The sequence below is a fragment of the Camellia sinensis genome, chromosome 14, assembly GCF_055761805.1.
Source record: "Camellia sinensis isolate YWXY chromosome 14, ASM5576180v1, whole genome shotgun sequence".
Taxonomy (NCBI): domain Eukaryota; kingdom Viridiplantae; phylum Streptophyta; class Magnoliopsida; order Ericales; family Theaceae; genus Camellia; species Camellia sinensis.
In genome coordinates, this window is record NC_138974.1 from 80,306,657 (window position 1) to 80,328,990 (window position 22,334).

The window sequence follows — 22,334 nt, forward strand, 5'->3', positions numbered from 1 at the left end:
TCAAGTCCAGGAATTTGAAGGAAGGAGATTTGGTGCTCAAAGACAGCCGAGCTCCCATCCACGACCTTAGGGGCAAGTTCAGACCTAATTGGACTGGTTTTTACATCATCAAGTTTATCTGGTCGGGTGGAGCTGTCGTTTTGATGGACCTAGATGGCCTAGAGTTCTCACAACCAATCAACATGGACAAGTTGAAGAAATATTACCCCTGAGTGGCTCGCTAGGCCAAAAACCTGAAAGGGCGACCTAGGCAAAAGTTAGAGCACAGAAAATTTGAAATTATAAAAACTGAGCTCGCAAGGTTGAAAACCCGTAAAGGGCGGCCTTGGCAAAAGTTAGAGCGTAAAAGGTGAGGGTTAATACACGAGCAAACCTGAGCTGTACTACGTAAGGCTTGATTCCCATCTTTGGGATACGTGGACAACTTCATCCTGAAGTCCAACCACAAGCACTTCCCCGATCAACTTTGTCTATTTGATCATTTCGGTCATCTTTGTCTATTCAGCATTCAAGAGCTCGGTTGTGATCTCCGGTGCAGTGCTATTCAGACTAGGGGCAACTTCCAGTTGCTGGGATCCGGGGTTGTGTATCTTGGTGACAGATCTCAAGCGTGTCCAGTTCTGATCCATATCGAAAATGGTTTTGAAAAGTTTTAATAAAAGTTGACTTTGCTTAAATTAATCTTTTTACAACTTAGACCATTTTTGGACCAAAGCGGAAAATTTTCAGTACCCACAACCTTCAATTTTATTAATTTCAATACAGAGTTCTCCCGCTTTTGCATACAAATTGAAGTTGCTTTTCATTACATTCATAAAGAAAACTTGAAAGTTCTGATTAAAGCAAATAAATCCGGGGCATAGTCAGGTGTTCCGGCGCCCCCTCCCGGAGCTAGTCGAAGCTTCTGATGTCGAGCTGGGTCCAATCTGTGCCTCTTCATTGAGCCAATCTATGCACTTATCAGACAAAGTCCAACTGAAAATAGGAGCGGGGGCCAAAAGCTCTCTAGTCCTCCATGATGTGGCATACCGAGCAAGCTGCGTGCCTCGGACCGAAAATACAGCTGGGTATTCTATCCCCTCTGCCGGGCAAATCTGATCATGGCAAACTGGCGCTGGAACCGGAAAGAAAAGTAGAACACGCAGTGTGTCAGGCCAATCAACTAAATCCCAGGCTGCCGGGACATGCTGTAGCTCATTGCCGGTGGATTGAGCCAAGGACAACGCCAAGCAATACGATCTGCGGACAAACTGCACATCCAGTCGAACCACCATCCCTCATCAAGGGCATCGACTAGACGTCGCCGGAAGAAGTAGCCGCGAGCTGAGTATGCTGGGCAAGAGTCCACAACCTGCAATTTGTCCATCAACTACACTTGGGGAGGGATGAAAAACGAGAGATTAAAGAATAGAGAGATGTACGATGTGAGAAAAGTAAGAAAAGGGTTTTGAGAGAAAAATCAAGCCTGAGGGTCGAGTGATGTAAGCAATATATATGTGAGGAAGGATGGGAACATTACTTGTAACAGTAGTGGACTCCCCGCAAATCTGGTCGTTTCCCGGTAATGGAAAGCATCCAAGCCCATCAACGTCTCGCCCAAGGACATGGCAATGCAGCTCTTGCCATCTTTCAAGCCTTGGGCAACTTCGATCAGGTGAATGCTAGACCCGCTGAAGCCTGGGGCAAGCAAAAAGTGAGATAGCATGCACAAACAAAGGGCATGACACTGAAAGCCTTGCCAATGATGGTCACCGCGGTCACCGGCATCGGAAAACCGACAAATCAAACTTGGAACATCCAAAATTCCATCACAAATCAAAGATCGAGCGTCGTGCATAGTGAGCCCACACATTTGTCCTAAGGCTTAGGCGTGGCCAAAGCGAAGCTGGGGCAAGATTTCTTCGTCACGCTCGGATTCCATCAAAGTTTGGAAATCTTCGAAAGTAGGATACACCTTTTGCCTGCCAAAGCTAAAGATATGTGTTACCGGATTCCGAAACCTTGCCGCGGCATGGAGGAATGGAAGATGTAGCAGAGTGCGACTCAGCGTGAATAGTGCATTTATGCCGAAGCCCCGAAAGTTTAACTTTTTCGAGCCGTCTAAAGTAGCAACCCAAGCTGTGAGATTTTGAATGAGAAATGCCCTCATTTTGATACAAAACTGAGATGGAATGAAAGAACCACGAAGCTGGAACTTTTATAGAGGATAAGGCACTGTTTGGAGGACATGTGTCGAAAATTTGGAGGTCGCCGGGCCAAGTGGTCGGCCAACCACTTTTTCTGGTCGGCTAGCCTGTTTTTTGGTCGGCCAACCACCCCATTGGTCTCCAAGGCAGAAAGCTGGTCGGCCAGCCTTCTCTGGTGGTCGGCCATGGAGAAAAGTTGGTCTTTGGTCTTTTCTTAGTCTCTAGAAGGGAGCTCCTAGCATTTCCATGTGTTGGGAGTGTTGAAGGTCCGTGTTCACCTCTGTTTCAGATGCGTTCCGTCGCCCGATTTGTCAAAAATGCGTTTGCTTATCGAGTTGTTGTTGAGTTTTGCTTATTGAGTCATTGAGTTTTATTTATCGAGTTGTTAAGTTTTGTTTATCGAGTTGTTAAGTTTGCTTATTGAGTTGTCGAGTTTTGTGCATCGAGTTACTACTCTTTGTTTTATCAACATTGTCATGTTTTGCTTATCGAGTTGTAAACTTGCTAAGGTTTTGTTGTTTCTTAGCGAGTTAGTTTGTTTAGTTTGTTGCATCGGTTCACTACTTGACCTGGTGATATACAATGCTCATTTTTCATTCAATCTCATTTTTGTGCAAAATGATGTGATGCGATGCTAAGAATACAAAATACAACACTTTTTGAACAAAAAGTTATTTCATTCCATCATGATCCTTTTGTTACAACATCTTACAACAGGGTAAAAGTTTCAAAGAAAATAAAACTGCCTAAAAGCTAATGTGCTACAACTACTAATAATAAAAGAAAATAAAGCAGGAACATCTGCATCAGCGCTATCAAGTGCAAGAATAGGAGGCCCTCTTCGTCCTCTTCGGTTGAGAAGTCCCTGCAATGCCCACGCCAGCACCATCGTCTAAATCAGAGCTGCCGTCGTCAAGATCCTCTCTGGCGTTATCTCCACTCTCAGAACCGGAGCCAGAGTCATCCTCTCTGCCCGCGGATGTTTCCGACTGAGGATGCGTAGACTCCTCCTCCTCGCTAGACTCCGGATCATCTCTGATGGGTGCTCTACGCCTGCCTCGGCTGCGAGTCGAATCCTCTCTCCTAGCTCATCGAGAAGGCAGGGATGGCCCAGCCTGTAGCGGTGGCATCTGAAAAAGAAGACAATTTGAATACATTAGCCAATATGTATACCAGATGCAGAGACAAGAAAACTACATATAGTGGGTGTATGCAGATACGGTGTATGAATGTGGTGTGTGTCAGATGTGCTCTACACATACAGTCAACCAATGCAGTGGAATGTTCAGTTTCAGTATGTCATCAGAAGTATGATAAATACAAGGAAATTGAAAAGTACCGAAACACCAGCAATAAACAGCTGCGTCTCTCTCCGCAAGACCATGCCCTCGAGTGAGGTCACCAACCCAAGCACCCTATCCATGTACTCTTTGAGAGGCTGCAGATATAAGTGCAAGTCATCAGTGAATGAATGAATGTCCAAACATTTGAGTGATAAATCAAAACTGTAAAGCATACCGGTGGCGAGTCAGGGTCTCTAACGTATCGGTGATCAGGCAATGAAGGCTCCAATGGGATCGGGTAAGATGTCCCGTATCGCCATCCTGTCAACTCAGTCGAAATATCTGGCCACCCAACGTGCTGATAAGTCGGAGGAATCGGGGGAATCTATCTAGCCCCACTCCTCGATATGCCGGCCCTTCTAGTTGAAGGAGCATCTGCAGCCTAGGCTCGAGCTGACGATGATGCACCAGCAGCCCTCGTCGCAGGAGTACGGATACCTGTCAGTGGGGGCATCAGGTACGTATGGCGGTAAGTCACGTACTCAGCCTCTTCCATGTGAAGAATCGCATCAGTACCCAACATAGCGACGTTGACCTCCTCGGGAGTGAGTCCCTCAGTGGATCGCATGTCATCTGGAGGTGCTGAGGGGATACGCTAATCAGGGACGCCCATTGTCTGACGCATGAAGCGATCCCCCAGAAACCAGGCCCTGCCAACTGGCCCCTCAAATAGAGTCCTGTCAAATAAAGTCCTGTATAGAGAAGAGTCCACCCCCAGGGAATCGGAAACGGATATCTCCTCTCAAGGGCGCTCAGGGCTGCTAAGTGATCTACGGATAACCAGTGCATCAGCTGATTAGATATCGTCAGTATGCAAGATGAATCAAAGTTGAAAACATAAAGAACTGAGAATTCTGAATTACCTCGGTCGCCCGCACCGTATCAAAGAACTGCCACAAGTAGAGCAGAGTCTCCCGAGCCGTCGGCCGGCACCGGCCCTCAAATACGTGAGAGTAAGGAATCACAAGAGGCAGCTCCACCTCGAGCTTTGGGGCTAGCGTCGGAAAGTATGCGTAAACCCATAGCTGTGGAAAACAGGGCAATAGCCATCAGAATACAAAATGTACAGAGAGTACAGAATGTTAAATGCATAATATGAATACAAAATGGAGAATACAGAATGCTGAGTGCAGAATGTAGAATACTGAATGTAAGGTGTGCCGTGTGCAATGTACAACTAATGAAAAACAGGAATGTAAATCAAGAAGGCAGAAAGTACCTCCCAGGCTCTCCAGTAGCCACCAACTATGTTCCTTCGCCCGCGGAAGGTTGCACTCATGTAACAGTAAAGGGTAGCGAGGCCGGCGCCACCTCAGTCATACTGGCTGACCTGTGATAGGTCCACTAAAGCACTGAGTAAATACAGTCCAACCGTGTTCCCCCTGTCGGAGAACAAAGTGGTCCCAAGAAGGAACATCAAAAACCCTCGAGCGTACTGCTCTATCTTCTTGAGAGTCTCGGGCGTAGTCCCCCTATACTGCACGGGAAACCAGGTGTACCTGACTCTACCCGAAGATCTGTCAATCGGCGGGCGAGCTCCCAGCAGATGAATCCATGCCGCGTCCCACTCGTCCATATCTGCGTCGTAGGGAATCGGTCGGCCGGCCACATCAAGGCCAGTCAGTATGGTAAAGTCAAACGGGGTCATCATCATATCCCCAGTAGCCGAAAAGTGGAACGAGTTGGTGGTGTCCCATCATCTCTCCACAAGTGCCCCCATCAAGGCCCTGCTCGCTGGGTAACGTGATAGCCCCGCGCAGAAGGGTCCAAATCCTGCCTCGTCAACCATATGACGAACGGTATATGGGAGCTCCACATACCACTCCCTAGCAACGATCGAGCCATAACCTCGCGTAGAACGAGAAGATACCTGCATTCAGAATTAACAAATGTATTCAGTTTTCAAAAATAGATGAATGAGCAGCGTGCAAATGAAAATAGATGAACTGTGTGTTCAGAAATAAAGTAAACATATGGACTGCGTGTTCAGTATGAGCTGTATGCAAATCAAATCAGATACTGTGTTGTGGACTGCGTGTTCAGTATGAGCTATATGCAAATCAAATCAGATACTGTGTTGTGGACTGCGTGTTCAGTATGAGCTGTGTGCCCGAAAATAATGAGCTGTATGCCCGAAAAGAATGTGCTGTGTGCCCGGAAAACGAGCTGTGTGCCCGAGAAGGTGCTGTGTGCCTGAAAACGAGTTGTGTGCCCGAGAATATGTTGTGTGCCCGGAAAACGAGCTGTGTGCCCGAGAATGTGCTGTGTGCCCGAGAATGTGCTGTATGCCCTGAAAACGAGTTGTGTGCCAAAGAAGGTGCTGTGTGCCGAAAAACGAGCTGTGTGCCCGAGAATGTGTTGTGTGCCCGAAAACGAGCTGTGTGCCCGAGAATGTGCTGTGTGCCCGAAAAACGAACTGTGTGCCCGAGAATGTGCTGTGTGCCTGAAAACGAGTTGTGTGCCCAAGAGTGAGCTGTGTGCTCAAAATGAGCTGTGTGCCCGAGACAAAACTGTGTGATAAGAATGAACCGTGTATTCAGAACAAGCTGTGTGCCAACTTAACAAAATACTGTGTTGTGAGCTGCGTGCCAAATAAGCAGAAGTATGGTGTGTGAATGTGTTCAGAACGAGCAGATAAAAAATACACAGCAAAGCATAGAATGTGCAGGAAATGCAGAATACGTTGCAGAAAATGTAAAAGTGAAGTACGTACCTCTCGTGCCTAATGAGAGAGATGAGACTCTGGCTCCCGTAGTAGCAGATCAGTGGGTGCTCGTTGATCGAAGTCAGTGAAGTGATAGAAAGTGGTTAGAGGTAGGACGCCTGAGGATGATACCTCTTAAGGTCAAAAGGCCGAACTCTCGGAGGCAGTGACATGATGTCCGGCTCACCCCCGGCATGTAGAGGACCTCCACCATGATGAAAATGATCTGCCATCTGAAGAAATCTACAAAAATGAGCAAAATGAACCAAAATTGGAAAAAGTCAACAAAAGTCAACTCTCGGGAAATAAAAAAGTCAACAAAAGTCAACTCCCGAGAAAATGTTTCAAATTTCAAGACAAACTTACCTCAAGTGGTGAAAATGGAGAAAGAAGCTCCGAAATCAAGTTTTAATCGGTTCAAAATGAAGAGAACTGAAAGTTTTTGCGAAACAACTTTGCGTGAGACGTTGGAAAACGCGTATAAAGCGCAGATCTGAGGGAGAAAATGGTCTAGGAAGGAAGAAGGGCTGATTTCGGACTTGGAGTTGTGAGCAACAGTGTTTGGGATGTGTGTACTAAAAGATCCAAGCATGAAAAAACAAAACTGCCCCGGATTTAGTAAACCGATCGACCGACCAGATTTTATGGCAGGCCGACCACCCTCTGAACAAAATCTGGTTGGCCACTAGCCTAGGTGGTCGGCCATCCTCCTGGATGGTCTCCAAGGTCCCTTTGTTCTCCTTGTGAATTTTGGTGATGATTGGAGTCCCCGGCTCTCAAGAAAGTACAAGAAAAGTGCACTTTTCGGCGCGAAATGCCTCTGCTGGACCTTCAATTCAAGTCTTCGACGTATGGCTCGTCATTGCTCGCCAAGAGCAAGGTGTATCCTTTTTTAGTACGTTGCGACCCCTCCGAGAGGTTAATCGGAGGTCGCGTTTGAGTTGTTCTCTTCGAAGCTTGCACTTCTTTACTCAGCATTTTGTTTCAAGCATGCTTTTGAAGTTGTACTTATCTTGTGTTGTTTTGCACACCACTGGCATTGTTATGCACATTCCACTGGCATTGTCACGCATCCATACTTAACTTGCGTCGTCACGCATGTTTCGCTTGCATTGCTATGCGCTTTTCTATCAACATCATACGTATCCGCGCTCGATATAACGTTGAACATGTGTTGCTAACTATATTGTACCTGTTAAGTTTCTCTCTTTTACAGGCACGATATTGTATGTACAGTTCATTCGAGGCTGGTGCGACCAGACGATATTGTATGTATAGTTCATTTGAAGCTGGTACGACCAGACGAACCGGACGGAATTGTATTCTCCGTGTGAGACGTGACGAGAATTGTACAATTCTCTTACACCTTTTCTGCGTGAAATATAGTTTGATTTATATTCGTTCAAAACAGTCGCATTCATTGTGTATGATTGCTTCGTTATAGTTTTCTTTGCATGATCATAAGTTATGTTCGGTCTCGTGCATGTCTTTTACATTCTGTCCCTGCCTGCGGGCACATCTCTTTGATTATCTTGCCTGTTTATCTAAGTCTTCGCCGTTGTCAAAAATGGGTCGTCTCTGGGCTTTGACATTCACTCCCGTCACTTATGACTTTCGAGTTCTGTCAAAGAGGGACAACTGTAGACTCCCAATTTTTGACCGACCTCAAGACTCAGAAGTCATCGATTGAGCGTTCGGTGATTGCGCATGTTGTGCTCGTTCTGAGGTTTCAGAGTTTCGGCTGAGAGCCTTATCCCCGGACCTCGGGACCCTTTTGTGCTTTGCCTCGGTTTATGAATCAGGTCTTGTTTTCTCTTCCCGAAGGGAGGGAGAGGTCTTGTAGACTATCTCTCAGTGGCCGTAGGCTACTTTTCGTGGTCGTAGGCCACTTTTCCTGTTTGGAGATCAGTTTTCGGTTTTCGAAGCCATCGGTCGTGCACCTTGGTTCGGGACCGCTTAACTTTCTCCGTTTGGCACGATTTTTGGCACACACCTTGTTTCTTCTGTCTAGAGGGACACTGTGGCCCGGGAGACCACCTCTGTGGTCGCACGCCACTTTCGATTGTTAATAGCCTATTTTCGAGGCACCCGGCTGCGCGTTTTGACCCCTGAACCCTCGTTTTGCATCCGTCTTGGTTCGTTTTTGGCATGGACCTTGTTTTCATTGTTTGGAATGTGGTACAAGGGTGGGAGACCACCTTTTCTGCTTGGAGACCACTTTTCCCCCGCCGGCCGGTTTCCTTGTCAGGTAACTGGTCTCCCTCATTTTTGGGCCATAATTGCTGGTCTCCCACCACACCACTAGCTTGCATTCAGTTGGGAGACCACCAAATGGGCTGGCCGACCACCTTTCTTTGACTTGGCCCTTTTGAACTGGTCGGCCGACCACCTAAAGTTGCTGGCCGACCACCTGAACTGGTCGGCCTACTCCCTCCCGTTCTGTCTCTGTGAGTTGTTACCAGCTGTGCCAGCTAGAAGGCACAGAATGGATCCTCTATACACGTGTATGGAGGATCTTCAACCTTGGTTTTTTGCTTCTTTGAGAAGCTTGGGTCCCTTTTGGCTATAAAGGAAAGCCTCCCTCTCATTTGTAAAGGTTCAGATTTTGTTTGAAGGCAAAACATATATATCTCTCTAGACCTCTCTACTTTGGTCTCAAGTGTGCCTTGTTCTTGCACCTTTGCACACCACCTCATAGCCTAACACCTCCACCATTGCTTTGAGGTCCTTGGAGGTCATTTTCAGAGGTTGAAGGTCTGAGTTTTTGGTTTCGAAGTTGCTGTCTTGCTGAGCTTCAAGGGTAACATACTCTTTCCCTCTTTCTAGCATTATTTTGATCCTTCTTTTAGCTATATTTACATGCATATTTGAGCTTTGTTGTCAACTGAAAAAAGGCTTGTTTTGAGGTCCTTTTGATGTTTGTTTAAGGTCATTTTGTTGTTGGGGGTCATCTACCCCCTTGCATACTTCATTTAGCTTTGTTTTGTGCCATGCCATAAGGCATTCGAGCTAGCCTTTGCTTGGCCCTCCGACCAATTTTCAGTGGTGAGAATGTGGTTTTGAGGGCCAAAATCAGAGAGGGGTGACCCTCTCTCTTGTTGTCTTGTTTACTAGCATTTTTGGCCTATCAAAGGAGCATACATTTGCATGTTTTCAAAGCTTGGTTCAGACCCTTTTTGGTGACTTTTAGGGCCTGCCTAGGCTCTGTCCAGAGTTCGTTTTGTCACCTTAGGTGTGTCTCTTGCATGTGTAGAATAACCCCTCTTATAGCCTATCAAAGGAGCATGTCATTCTTGCATGCATTGATCATGTTTCAGTGGGTTTTTGGGCTTTATTTGGTATGTCATGTCTCTGACTTTTGCTGGTTTAGTGGCCTCTTGAATGCTTCATATGCTTGTAGTGTAATCCATGTTCACTAGCTCATATTGCATGTTGTTTTGGCCCTTGATTCTAGCATATTTTTGCCGTGTTCTAAACTGATTTTATTCATTATTTGGGCTGCCTTAGCTCTGTTTTGAGGTCCCATGGTCGAATGATGCTTGCCGTGCATGCTTGTAGTGTAATACCCTTGCCTAGAGGGATAGATTGTGAAACCCTGTATTTTTCTTTACATTTTTTTTTTTAAAAAAAATACGGGGTTTCACAATCTATCCCTCTTAAAAAAAAAAATTTCGTCCTCGAAATTTAAGTTGTCCTTGGATTTTGAAAAGTTGTGGGTAATAAATGGGCAAACTCTATTATTAAATTATTAGTTTCCAGTCTTAACTCGTTCACATCCTCTCTCATCTTCCATTCAATGCTTTCGCCTCATGTTTAGGTCCTTTGATGTACACGGTTGCATGAAGCTCTTGTGATTTGCAAAACTTTCAAATGGTTCATCGTAATGACCTCATTGCTTCAATGTGAAGCCCTTTGCTCGAGAAACATTCGCACACTTGCTAAGGATTAGTCTTGTTGATTGTCCTGTAGGCTATTAGTGTCATTCGTCAATTTGTTGTGGTCAGAAAGCCATTCTATCCTCCTTAAACAATTACAGCGTTCCATCGAATGCATTGGTCATTTCCTTCTTTTGGTGGCCACTGATTACGGCTTAGTGTATGGACAATCAATCTGTGTCCCAGATGATGTCGGTGTCAAATATCTTCATGTCTCGAGGTTCGAGAATTCAAGTACACAAACAATTCGTAAGGGTTTGCATACCAATTCTAGTGATCTAACACACTGCAAATGTGAAGGAATAAGATGAAAAACATATAACCAAAAGTTTTAAGACTGGTTTAATAGAAATTTTCGTCGTGTAGGTTTTGATTACAAACGAGTCACACCAAAAGAGTTCTAACTGGTAACTCTAAGCCCAAGGTTGGTACAAAAGTAATAAGGATAATAGAATACAAAGTGGCTATAACAACAATATCAATTAACATAAAGATCGGATGTATGACATTACAGTTTTGGACTTTCTTGTAATCAAGATCATGGAGGAAGTGACTAAACTAGATATCTAACCTAAGACTACGTTGGCCCTACGTGTGTCAAAATAAATATCCAAGATTTGTTATTGAGTAAAGAAATTGCGACTGTTTACAAAATTCTAGTACTAGATAGGATAATCAAGGCTAAAAGGTTGTCAATTTAACAATGGTGGAATTGGGAAAAAAAAAGAATGGTAATGACTTATTCTTGAAGATGAACAACATCAACCAAAGGTTATATATATGAGATAGGAAAATGATGATCAACACAAAACTTGTAAGAATAATTGTGACCTCCCCCCCCTTAATATATATGTATATATATATCTATATTGTATCTAATAAGCAAGATGTCTCGTTCAGGATTAAACCCACTCCCCTACGTAGGTGATCGTTAAATCGTTTGGAGTTGAAACACCTGACGCGATGATTAAAAATCTGAAACATGTTCTCCTGAGTCAATTTTACTATGCTCGAAATCCGAATAGCGTCCTAAAGTTGGTCAAGAAAAGTTCATTTTCAATGTCTTTTAATTAGCAAAACAGATGGTGTATATCATAATATAACCTAGTCGGGGCAAAGTTATTTCTAACCGTAGGCCGAAACACGTGGGTAATGTAGATCACATAAGTCTATTCTCCTAAGCGTGACGCTTAGCTCCAATTCAGATTAATTCTCTTCAGATAATCCTTAAGGATTCTGTACTAATGCTCTCGGGTGCAAAAAAGTTAGAGTGACTACACCAATCATCACTTTTACAACAGACTCCTCAAAACTTTTTTTTTTTTTTTTTTTTTGTAAGGAAAACTTGAACCAACAGTCTCAGATCATCTAGAGTCGCAGACAAGTTAAACGCAAACTAGAGACTCCTAGTTCACATGATTTGCATACGAGATCTAATCGAGTTTGACCTTCTAGCATTGAAGCTACACTCATAGGTGTTTCTAATCGTTCAAGCTCTAATCCCAAGATTCACACAGTTATAGTAGAGAAGAAAGAGTATGACGTGGCTACGACAATAGCATAACTAGCATAAGAATTCAAATGGAATTTGAACAGACGGTACAGTCGGATGACATGATAGTTTTGAACTTTTAATAGGGTTAAGATTATGGAGCTGGTGACCAAACTAGATATTTGAATTGAAATTGTGTTTGGCCATACACATTTCAAACCAAACACCTAAGATTCTTCACCCTGTAAGGATTGAAAGAGTGCAACCAGTTTTCAAGAGAACAACATACAAGATACAATAAACATGGGTAAAAAATTGCCAATTGATCATCTTAAGGCAATACTTTGTCGAATTCGAAAGGTTCAATGAAGATAGAGAAGTGATGATTTTACATTCGACAAATTTGGCGTCAAGCTAGTTAGGATCAAACAAGGATAGTTACTATGATTAGCATAAAGCTTTCATAAACTATGAGTTACATAATTCTATTCCCTCTAACACATGACACTACTCCTCGAAACGCAGTAAGAGACGTGTGCTTAAGTCTACCCAAGGTCTCAAGGGTTTCTAGACCTAAGCTCTGATACCATGTTGTAACGCCCTAAATTTTTTTGAAATATCAAGGGAAATTAAATAAACAAAATGACTTAATAAATCAAAAAGTTGACATCTTAATAGGGTAATCCAACTCTCGTACATAACCAAATGTCCAAATAACAAAAGATAAAAACATAAAATTATCCAAATACAACATCAAATGAAATTTTAAAGTCCTTAATAGCTATTATATAAAATAATATAATTTATTCAGCTCTACTCGGGGTTTCAGGTCAGCCAAGGCTCTACGTTAGCGTCGACTCCATTTCAGCATCAATTATTTTCTCGCCAAGACCTGGCATAAAACACCAGGGCAACAAAAATATATGCCATGAGTTTTGCAACACAGTAAGAAAACATAACCAACCTACCATTTTTTTTAAGAGAAAAATAATGAGATTATAAACACAAGATCATAATATAATTGTAAACATGAATTACAACCATTAAAATAATTTCAATAATTTTAATAAATTAGGTGACACTCGAAATCTCACCAAAGAGATTGACCTTACCAACCACTAAGCATGGCAACGGTTAATTTGAAACCCTCCCTTAGTCAAATATTTTAGTGTTACCAACCGTAACTACCAGGGATGCCCACGTTCGGAGTTATATACCCAAGTAGTAGCATCCGTGGTCTGCCCCAAGGAAACGGTCTGTAGGGGTACGTAACCTCCCTGTGTGCCACCGGTACATCCACCCTTATTCCAAAACCAAATACTGAAAAGGGTTCAAATAAGTCTCGTGCCATCTTAGAGTTTCGCAACACAATTTACGTGAGAATTCTCAAAACCAGGGCTCACCCTGAACAACCGGTATTAACCATCAATCCCTTGATTTCATACACTCTTTAAAATCAGAACTCACCCTGAACAACCGGTATTAACCGTCAACCCTTAATTTCGTACACTCTTTAAAACCAAGACTCACTCTGAACATCTAGTATTAACCGTCAATTGTTAACTTTGTATATGCCGTTAATCATTTCAGTTAATTTTGATATTACTCACAAATAATTCCAATTTTTTTATCACAATTGATGTTATACTAACTCATTAAAATTCTCATCATAAAATATTACACATATCACACAATAATAAATAAATGTACAACATTTAAATAAACAATTTATTTAAACCATGGTATGAAATAATAATTTAGATACAGAGAAAATAAACCAAAGTCACACACGTGCATGGATCTTTAATTTACAAGATTAGACTACCACAATATTAAATAAACCACAATACACCCATATATGGATTACTAATTTACTATATTTGATGAATTGGACCAACACAATAACTGATTTTTATCTGAATAAATAATTGAAGTCATGATCTTAAACCTGTCTAGAAATTTTCAGGTTATACCTTAGGTAATAAAAATTATAAATAAATTATTTATACAGTTCTAAAATTCGTGAAAATGTACAGAATATTCAATAAATATGTTTGGGTCATTTTTCAGAAATAAATTCCCAAAAATAAGTTATAAATAATTCTGTAAAATTCCCAAAAAGTTTATGACACAGATTTATCACATTTCCTTAAATTAATTCCATACTTAAATTTTATAAATAAATTCCATGATCTAAAAATTTATTATGAAACTAGACTTCTCAAATTTCATTTTTTTGCTTAGAAATTATCAGATTTGGTTTAATATAAAATTTTTAATGATTTTTCAAACACATAATAAAATCTGTTTATAGCTCCAGATTTGGTTAAAAATTTGTATAAATTCGTACAAAACTCAATAATTGTTGAACAATTTTGTGGATGAACTAGACATCATTATCAACAATTTTATAAAAGAAATCATCTTCAAATTTTGAGTATAAAATTGTCTAAAAATTAGTACAACTTTCTGGCAGATTTAAAGGGCCAAATAACATCTTCAATAATCTTTTTAATGGCATAAACTACACATGCAAGTCCAAATTCGATGTACCATCATAAATTTTCATACAATTATAAATAAAATTCTATCTACAAGTTTAGATATTTTATCATATGTATATAATTTGAAATTTTCAAATATATAAAAAAAAAAAATGAGAGGGTTGAGAGGGTCTTCTTACTATGTTAGGTTGCTAGCGATTTATCATCCGAATTTGATTTATGATTCTGATTGAAGATATGACCGTCCTGACTCCATGATCGTCTTGCTGAAATTTCACATTAATCGGACACAATCTCACCGTTGATCTTTCATTGGATTCTTTTAGAACCTTTAGTTGTTGATCGTCATGTTAGACTTAGAATTTGAAAGATCTAACCCCAAAATGGATTCTACACGTCGAAAAACCCAAAGTCATAGGACCACTCGATTAACCTAAATGTGCTAGGATGCACCGTAGCACCATGAGCCGAGAAACACTGGATAAAATTTAGTTCATCTTCTCCAATAGCAGTAGCACGCACGAACAGAGAGACCTAGAAATTTAGTTTCAATGTCCCCAGTTCAAATACTTGTATCTTCTTCATTGTAACTCCATTTTATCTTATTTTTCTGTCATTGGATTCACCTCACGGCCTAGTTTTTGGTTCACTACTCACACGCCTTGTTCCATCTCTTTTTGCATGCCGTCGGATCTCTAAAATTTGACGAAAAATTAGATTTTTTTCCTACCATCTCGGACATTTCTTCGAACATCTTTCGGACTCCGTAACTTTCTTAATTCTTAACGATTTTACTTCATTCTTTCGCCAATCTCTTCAACTTACTCCATACTTCATCTTACATGACCTATTTTTCTCAATTCTTCCCGGAATGGATGGTTTTGGCATGCCGAAAGTAAGCCGAAAACCAACTTTTGAAATTCAAAGTGAACTTCTCTAACTTTGTTTCTTTCTCCTCCATCTTCCTTCTTCTTCTCTTTCTTCACCTACAACACTTTGTGAATGGTGGTTCTAGATGATAATGGAAATAGGTGGTGGTGGTGGCGGTCCGACGGTGCGCCAATGGTGGTGAAGTTCGGGGGTTGGTGGTTCGGATGGTGATAGTATGGGTTGAGGCCATGGCTATAGAGGTCAGGGGAGGAGGAAAAACATAGATAAGGAAGGAGAAAGAGAGTTTTGAGAATGAGAGGTGGAGGGAGAGGGAGAACCGAGAGGAGCTCAATTTATGGAAAAGATGAGGAAGAGTAATTGAAAAGAAATTAAAAGAAAGGATAAAAGAAATGGAACACCCAGTGGTATTGCATGTCCACCACGTTTTTGATGTATAAAATGGTTACACGTTGAAGGTGGAAAGTGAGAAAGCCTAGGGAGCAAGCCCATGGTTTTTTTTTTTGGATTGGGTTTTAGTATATAAAAATATTAGGTTTCAATGTAATTTGACTACAAAAAAAAAAATGTGAAGAAAAATATAATAAAAATATCATACCGTTCAGAAATTAATATTGAGTAATAAAGTCAAAAATATTTTATTTTATCTTATTTTGAATAACTTTTCAGTATAAAAATATACAGACTGTTAAATTCAAAAAAATTGTGAATAATTACTTAAGAAAATTAAAATATATATATTATTTATTTATTTATTTTTATTTTTATTTTTAAATACGGGGTTTCACATTGAGTATGCCATTGATTAGTTCATAGCATTGTGTATGCTATTTGCATGCTTGCATGTCTTCCTTTGCATTTTTACATCACTTAGTCGCATTACATTTAGGATTACATACTAGAGTTGCATTTTGTATATGCCTTGCCATTCTATTTGTTGCATTGTGTTTGGAGAAGGGTTTAGTCCAAACACGGGAAACGAGAGACGTTTCGTACTCAAAGTGACGAAATGTGCCTCGATTCCTGATCGCTGACACTCTTGACCATCCATGAGGGAGTTGCTGGTTTTAGTTGCTTATATGTGCATCCATGTCTCATTGAGTCGTGCAATTCGACTCCTCGGCCATCATGCATCGGGATGCGTGATTGGTGGCCCGAGGATCGATGACTACACTCCCTAGAGCTTATGCAATGATGGAGAGAATGGTCGGGCACACATATGTTGAAAATACCTTGCCTTTTCTCTCCCTTGCCTTTGTTGCGGAAAAAGCAAAAACCAGGAGAATGAACTGGTCGGCCAACCAGGTTTTCTGGCAGGCCGACCACCTTTTTTGGTCTTCACCACCAAGGGTGGTCGGCAGGTGGTCTCCCTTGTCCATAGCTTGGTCGGCAGCCTTCCCACAGCTTCCCTGGGTGGAGTTTCATCTCTCTGGAGCCTCGTGCAACTTTCTAAAATCAATTGCAAACAAAGGCAAGTCGAGGCATCGCGATGGATTTCCCGACAAGGCGACTCGAGCATGCATGCATCCTTTATCATTCGGAACAGAGCCGAGGCAGTTCATTTCATGTAGCTTGCATGCTAATTTATTTGCTTCCTTAGTTTAATTTGTTAATTAATTAATGTTGTGTAATATTTAGCTGTAATTCGTTATTCATTTCGGTTGTGTAATAACTAGTTTAATTAGCTTAGATTAGCTAGTGGTTCTGCATTATTTATTCGGACCCTCCGCGAGAGGGCGAACTTTGTAATAAGTGTGCGTGTGTGTGATGCATGTCTTCCAACCCCACGTCTTTCTCCATTTTATTTACCAGCTTATGATGGTTAGTTTTAGGGCATGTTTCAATTAGCATCTATATGTTCGCATGATTGCATTCATTCATCTGTATTGCATGCACCGGGCTCGACGCATCATGCTAACTGCATCGTATTTCAATTCCAAGTTGAATACATGTTGCCTGTAGCATCTCATATGCCATCTGAGAATAGCCGAGTCTATCTTAGTTACATTCTTACATGTGTTGTATTAAACATCTCAGCATAGTTAGGATTCATGCATGTTTTCTAATTAACTTCTTTCTTTGGCTTGGAGTACTCGGTAAGTGTTTATGCTTTAGCATCCTTGCATGTGTGTGAGTGACTGCCATGATAGCATGCTTACCATGAGGCTATGTGCTTATGTGATATAACTACCTGAATGCCTGTGGGTGAAGATTGGGTTGCTTGAATTGGAATAATTCATCAAAACTCGTGTTTTAGCCTACTTGCGAGTAGCAAACTTCAATCCATTTTCAAAACAAACGGATATGCGATGCTTTGTTCCAACTTAGGCAATCCAGTCTATACTTGTATGTTGTGCGCATCACATAGTAATTCTAGGCTAATAAACCGAAATAAGAGCACATGTGTTTTCAAAAACTCGATATCATGCTTAGTAATGGCCGATCTTCGATCGGGCGAGCGGGGGTGCTCATGAAATGACCTTCCCCAATCGTACCCAAGTTCTCGAGCCAAGGCAACTTTGGTGATGACGGACAGGTGGCCTTAGGCACAAGTCAGGGTTTCCTAAATTCCCCCAAAACAAAATATTTAGGTGGCGACTCTGTATATGGCAAAGCAGTCCATGTTTGGCACTTCTTTCTAAAAATCTGTTTTTCAAAACGATTTGCCGGATTTGGACTCTTTGGTGATTTATCGGTCTCGCATTGCACTTTGGGGGATTAGATTCGGAACTGTGACATTTGAGTCCGAACTGTAGTGAGCCCCAATGAACAAAATGGGATTTTCCCGGGACGTTCGGGGACGTCTACAGTGGGCCGAGTTAAAGCCGAACCACTATAAATTTGTTTGCCTCTCTCTCCCTTATCTCTTTATTTTATTTAAATTGCTGTAACTATATTTCATATTTTCACTGTGCTAAAATCATTAACTGACATAGTTGTTACAACACTTGTTTGAATTATTTTTATTTTATTAACTATATTTATCTATTGTGCTAGTCATAATTTTTATTAGGATATTATTAATTTTTAATTGTAAAAACATAATTCACCCCCTCTTAGGTTGTCTTTTGGGTAACAGTTTTGTAATTATAATAGTAAATAGATTTTGTATAAGATTTTGAAACTCTTATAATATCTCTTCTTAAAAATATTCTTTTGTAAAATATATAAATAATCTTAACGTCATTCTTATTGCTCCTAAATACAAAAATTATGATTTAATTATGATAATTTTAAATTTGTCTTTAAATCTTATAAATCATGGGATAGATCATTATAACTTTAAAGTTATATTTTATCAATTTTAAATTTAAATTAATAAATTGCTTTCCATATTTAGTGATCCTCAAATTTGAATTTTGAAATGGATTAGTACACTTTTCATTTTTTTTAGATTTGATATACTTTACATTTGAAAGTCATAAATCAAGGGATATTAATTTTTATTTATTTATTTATTTATGCTTGGATAAGAGCTAGCCAATAGAAATTTTTAAAAAATTTTAAAAATCAAAAAATTATGAAATTTAGATTGGGAACTTAGAACTCCTACAAGACTTGTGGGTTAGAAACCTCTTTTCCTTATATAATATATACTAGCCGCAACCCGTGCTATGCACGGGAATGTATAATTTAAATAATTTATTATACTTATTTTTTTATTATAAAATAAAAAATTCTTATAAATTTAAAATATGATAGGGAGTTGTAACTAACAAATATTTTGAATATGATAACTATCTAATACCTAAATTCATACATTCATTTTTTCCATAAAATTGTCATTTGAAACATTGATTATAAAATTATCTTAGTCCAAGTAGGTCATTTAGGAGCATAAACTGTATTTCTATTGGACATTATTATAGTTTTAAAAACGAATAATGTAAAAATGGGTACTATTACAAATAATATAAAAATGTAAAAATGAATATTGCCTAACCAATTGTGACGTTGTTGATAAATGAATGCAACTCGAATCTTAAACGCAGAGTTTGAACAAAACTTTATGCCCAATATGCAAACACTAAAAAAACTCGATGGTATGTCAGAATATACAGCTGAAGTGTGAAACATTTGAAAAATAAGATAGAAATGAAATTGGAGATCATTATCAGATCGAAATAAAAATTTGAAGATAATTATTAGATTAAAGATTAAAATAAATTTTTTAAAAAAAGGATCATATGAAAAATATAATAAAAATAAAGTTGGAGATAATGATAGGATTGGGGATAAAAAATAAAAAAATAAAAAATTTAAAAAGGAAGAAATAAGAAATAAAGATAAATGAAGATACTGGAGAAAATTAAGCAACATAAAATATCAATAAAAAGAGATAAGGAGTCTTAGATAATAAAAAGATTTTAAAAGTAAAAAATTTAAAATAAAAACAATATTAAGAGAAAGAAATGTTTTTTATTGGAGAAAAATAAGGATGACGAAAAATTAAAAACATAATTTTGAGAGAGCGACATGTAGGAAATAGAATCTTAACTCTATTTAAGAATTGAGTATTGAGACTTTGAAAATTTTGGAGAACACACTATATTTGCTAATATGTAAAGTCTAGATAGATATATGCATAGGTAAAAAGATAGATATCAAATCTAATTTGAAAAGTAAAGATAAAAGTAAAATAAATATCCTACAAAAAAGAAGAGAGAAATGTGGGAATTTGGTTGCTGATAATCAAAATTTTAAAAAGATAAGATATTTATGAGTGATTATGTATTAGTAGAAGATAATTTAATTTTGTTTGTTATATCAAAACAAAGACATATATATTTTCTTGAATAGTAGCAAATAAACTTACTTTTTTAATAAAGTTTTAATAGAATAAAATATATTTAATTTTTAAATTGCATGCTTGATGATGATTTTTTCAAAAAAATAAAATAATAATAATACATTGATAGAAAATTTTAAAATTAATGGTAGTCAATTGTTATCATCATAGCCTACAACAAGAATTTTGGATAAAATCATGAATAGCCAATAGAAAATCAACACTTAGGAACTTAAATTTTGAAAAAATTAAAAAAAAAAAAGGAAGATTCAGAATAAAGTATTGGAATTCCTCAAATCAAATAGTTAGATATTTTAGCTAATTTTAAAATTTAAATATTAAATCCAGTAAGATTATGCCATGTGTGTTAATTCAAAATTTATATAATACACTAATAGATTTGAGCCACTTTATTTTTTAATATTGTAAAAAAATTCAAAATTCAAAATTTTAAATTAGATATGTTTAGATAGAATTTAAAGATTTTAAAATTTTAAAATTAAATATTGTTAGGTGTACCAATCACTTTAGGCCAAATGTATTTTTTATTTTTGCAAAATTTTATAATTGAGAAATTGTGTTTAATGTTTTGAAGTTATTGTGTGTGTGTGCGCGCTTAATTGGATGTATATTGGTTGCAAATGATCAGAAGAACTCTCATTTGAGAGAGTTTGAAGGAGCAAAGGTGAGATTAACTTTATACAGAGCTGATCTTCTTGATTTCAAGAGTTTATGCGAAGCCATTAATGGGTGTGATGATGTGATAGACATGAGATAAAATAAAATAAATTATATTAAATTCAAGATTTGATGAGTTTCGAATCTGATTAAATTGAAGAACAAACGCAAATCACAAATTAAAAAGTAAGCAAGTCCAAATCATGCAAAATGTAATAATGAAGAAGATGAAAAGATGTGTATGAATTGAAAAATATTAGAAAAAAATATATATACACACAAAAGTAATAGACACTGGAAAAATACGTATAAAGTAAGAAAATTAGGAGCATAAAAATGGAAAAAATAAAAAGATGTGTAGATGAACTGAAAAATATTGGAAAAAAATATATGCACACAAAGTAACAAATACTGAAAAAATGCATATAAAGTAAGAAATAATATTACACTGACCTTGTAATGATTTTTACAGATCATCAAACTTACAAAATATAACAATGGTGAGGATGAGTTATTTTGAAGAAAGTTAAATAGATGAGAGAATGATTGAATGTAATAATGGAAAAGATAAAAAGATATGTAGATAAACTGAAAAATATTAGCAAAAAAAAAATATACACACAAAAGTAATAAACACTAAAAAAATGCATTTAAAGTAAGAAATAATATTAGGAGCATAAAAATGAAGAAGATGAAAAGATATGTAGATGAATTGAAAAATATTGAAAAAAGAAATATATACACAAAGTAACAAACACACACAAAAAAAAAATACATATAAAATAAGAAATAATATTACACCGATCTTGTAATGATTTTTCCAGATCATCAAACTTGCAAAATGTAATAATGGTGAAGATGAGTTATTCTGAGAAAATAAAAGATGGATAGATGAGAGAATAATTGAATTTGATTGGAATAAACTAAATAGAGAAACGTATGTGTGGAAGTAGTAGGAGTTATGAGTTTCTTTTTCTTTTTCTTTTTTTTTTATTTTTCATTTTTCATTTTTAAATTGAGATTGAGAGTGGGATAGATATTATTGTGGCTGATAGATATAGATGAATATTTTATTATTTTGAGACAAATATATTGTGGGTGATGGATATGGATCAATATTTTATTATTTTATATTTTATATAGGAAGAAAGAGTGAGAAGGCTTGAATGATATGAAGGGAAGTGTCACGTAATATTTGTTTTTCTTCAAAATTTTGAGAAGTTAGGATTCAAGTTTTGGAACCTTTTGACTTAACAGTTACATTTGGTTATATATATAGTATAGATATAGATAGATAGATAGATATAGATAGATAGATTAGATGACAAGTATGTTGTCATCTAATTATTAGGTCATAATACTTTGTCTTTATAGTAAATATAAAATAAAGAATTAATTACTTAAAAGTTCTATTTACAAATGTTATGGTAACTCGAGTCTTATCTTAGATTTTTTAAACTAGTAAGTCCTATTTAGTAAAACTAAAAATATTATCAGTTTTTTTTGTTTTTTAAAACTAAGAATATTATCAATTTTACAAAGTAATGTTTTAGATAATTTTTTCACTAATTGATGAAAAAAATAGAGCATGAGATTAAATATTTTTTGCCTTTCTACTTATTACTTTGATTCAATCATCTAATAAAATCGAGAACATTATTATTTTTTCTAGTTTTAAAACTGAGAACATTATTAATTTTTTCATTTTTAAATTTTTTATTTTTTTTTCAGTTTTGCACATTAATATTCCATCATTATGCTCTTTTAATTTTTAGTCTTGCACAAAAAAATAATTCAATTTTTTCAAAAACAAAT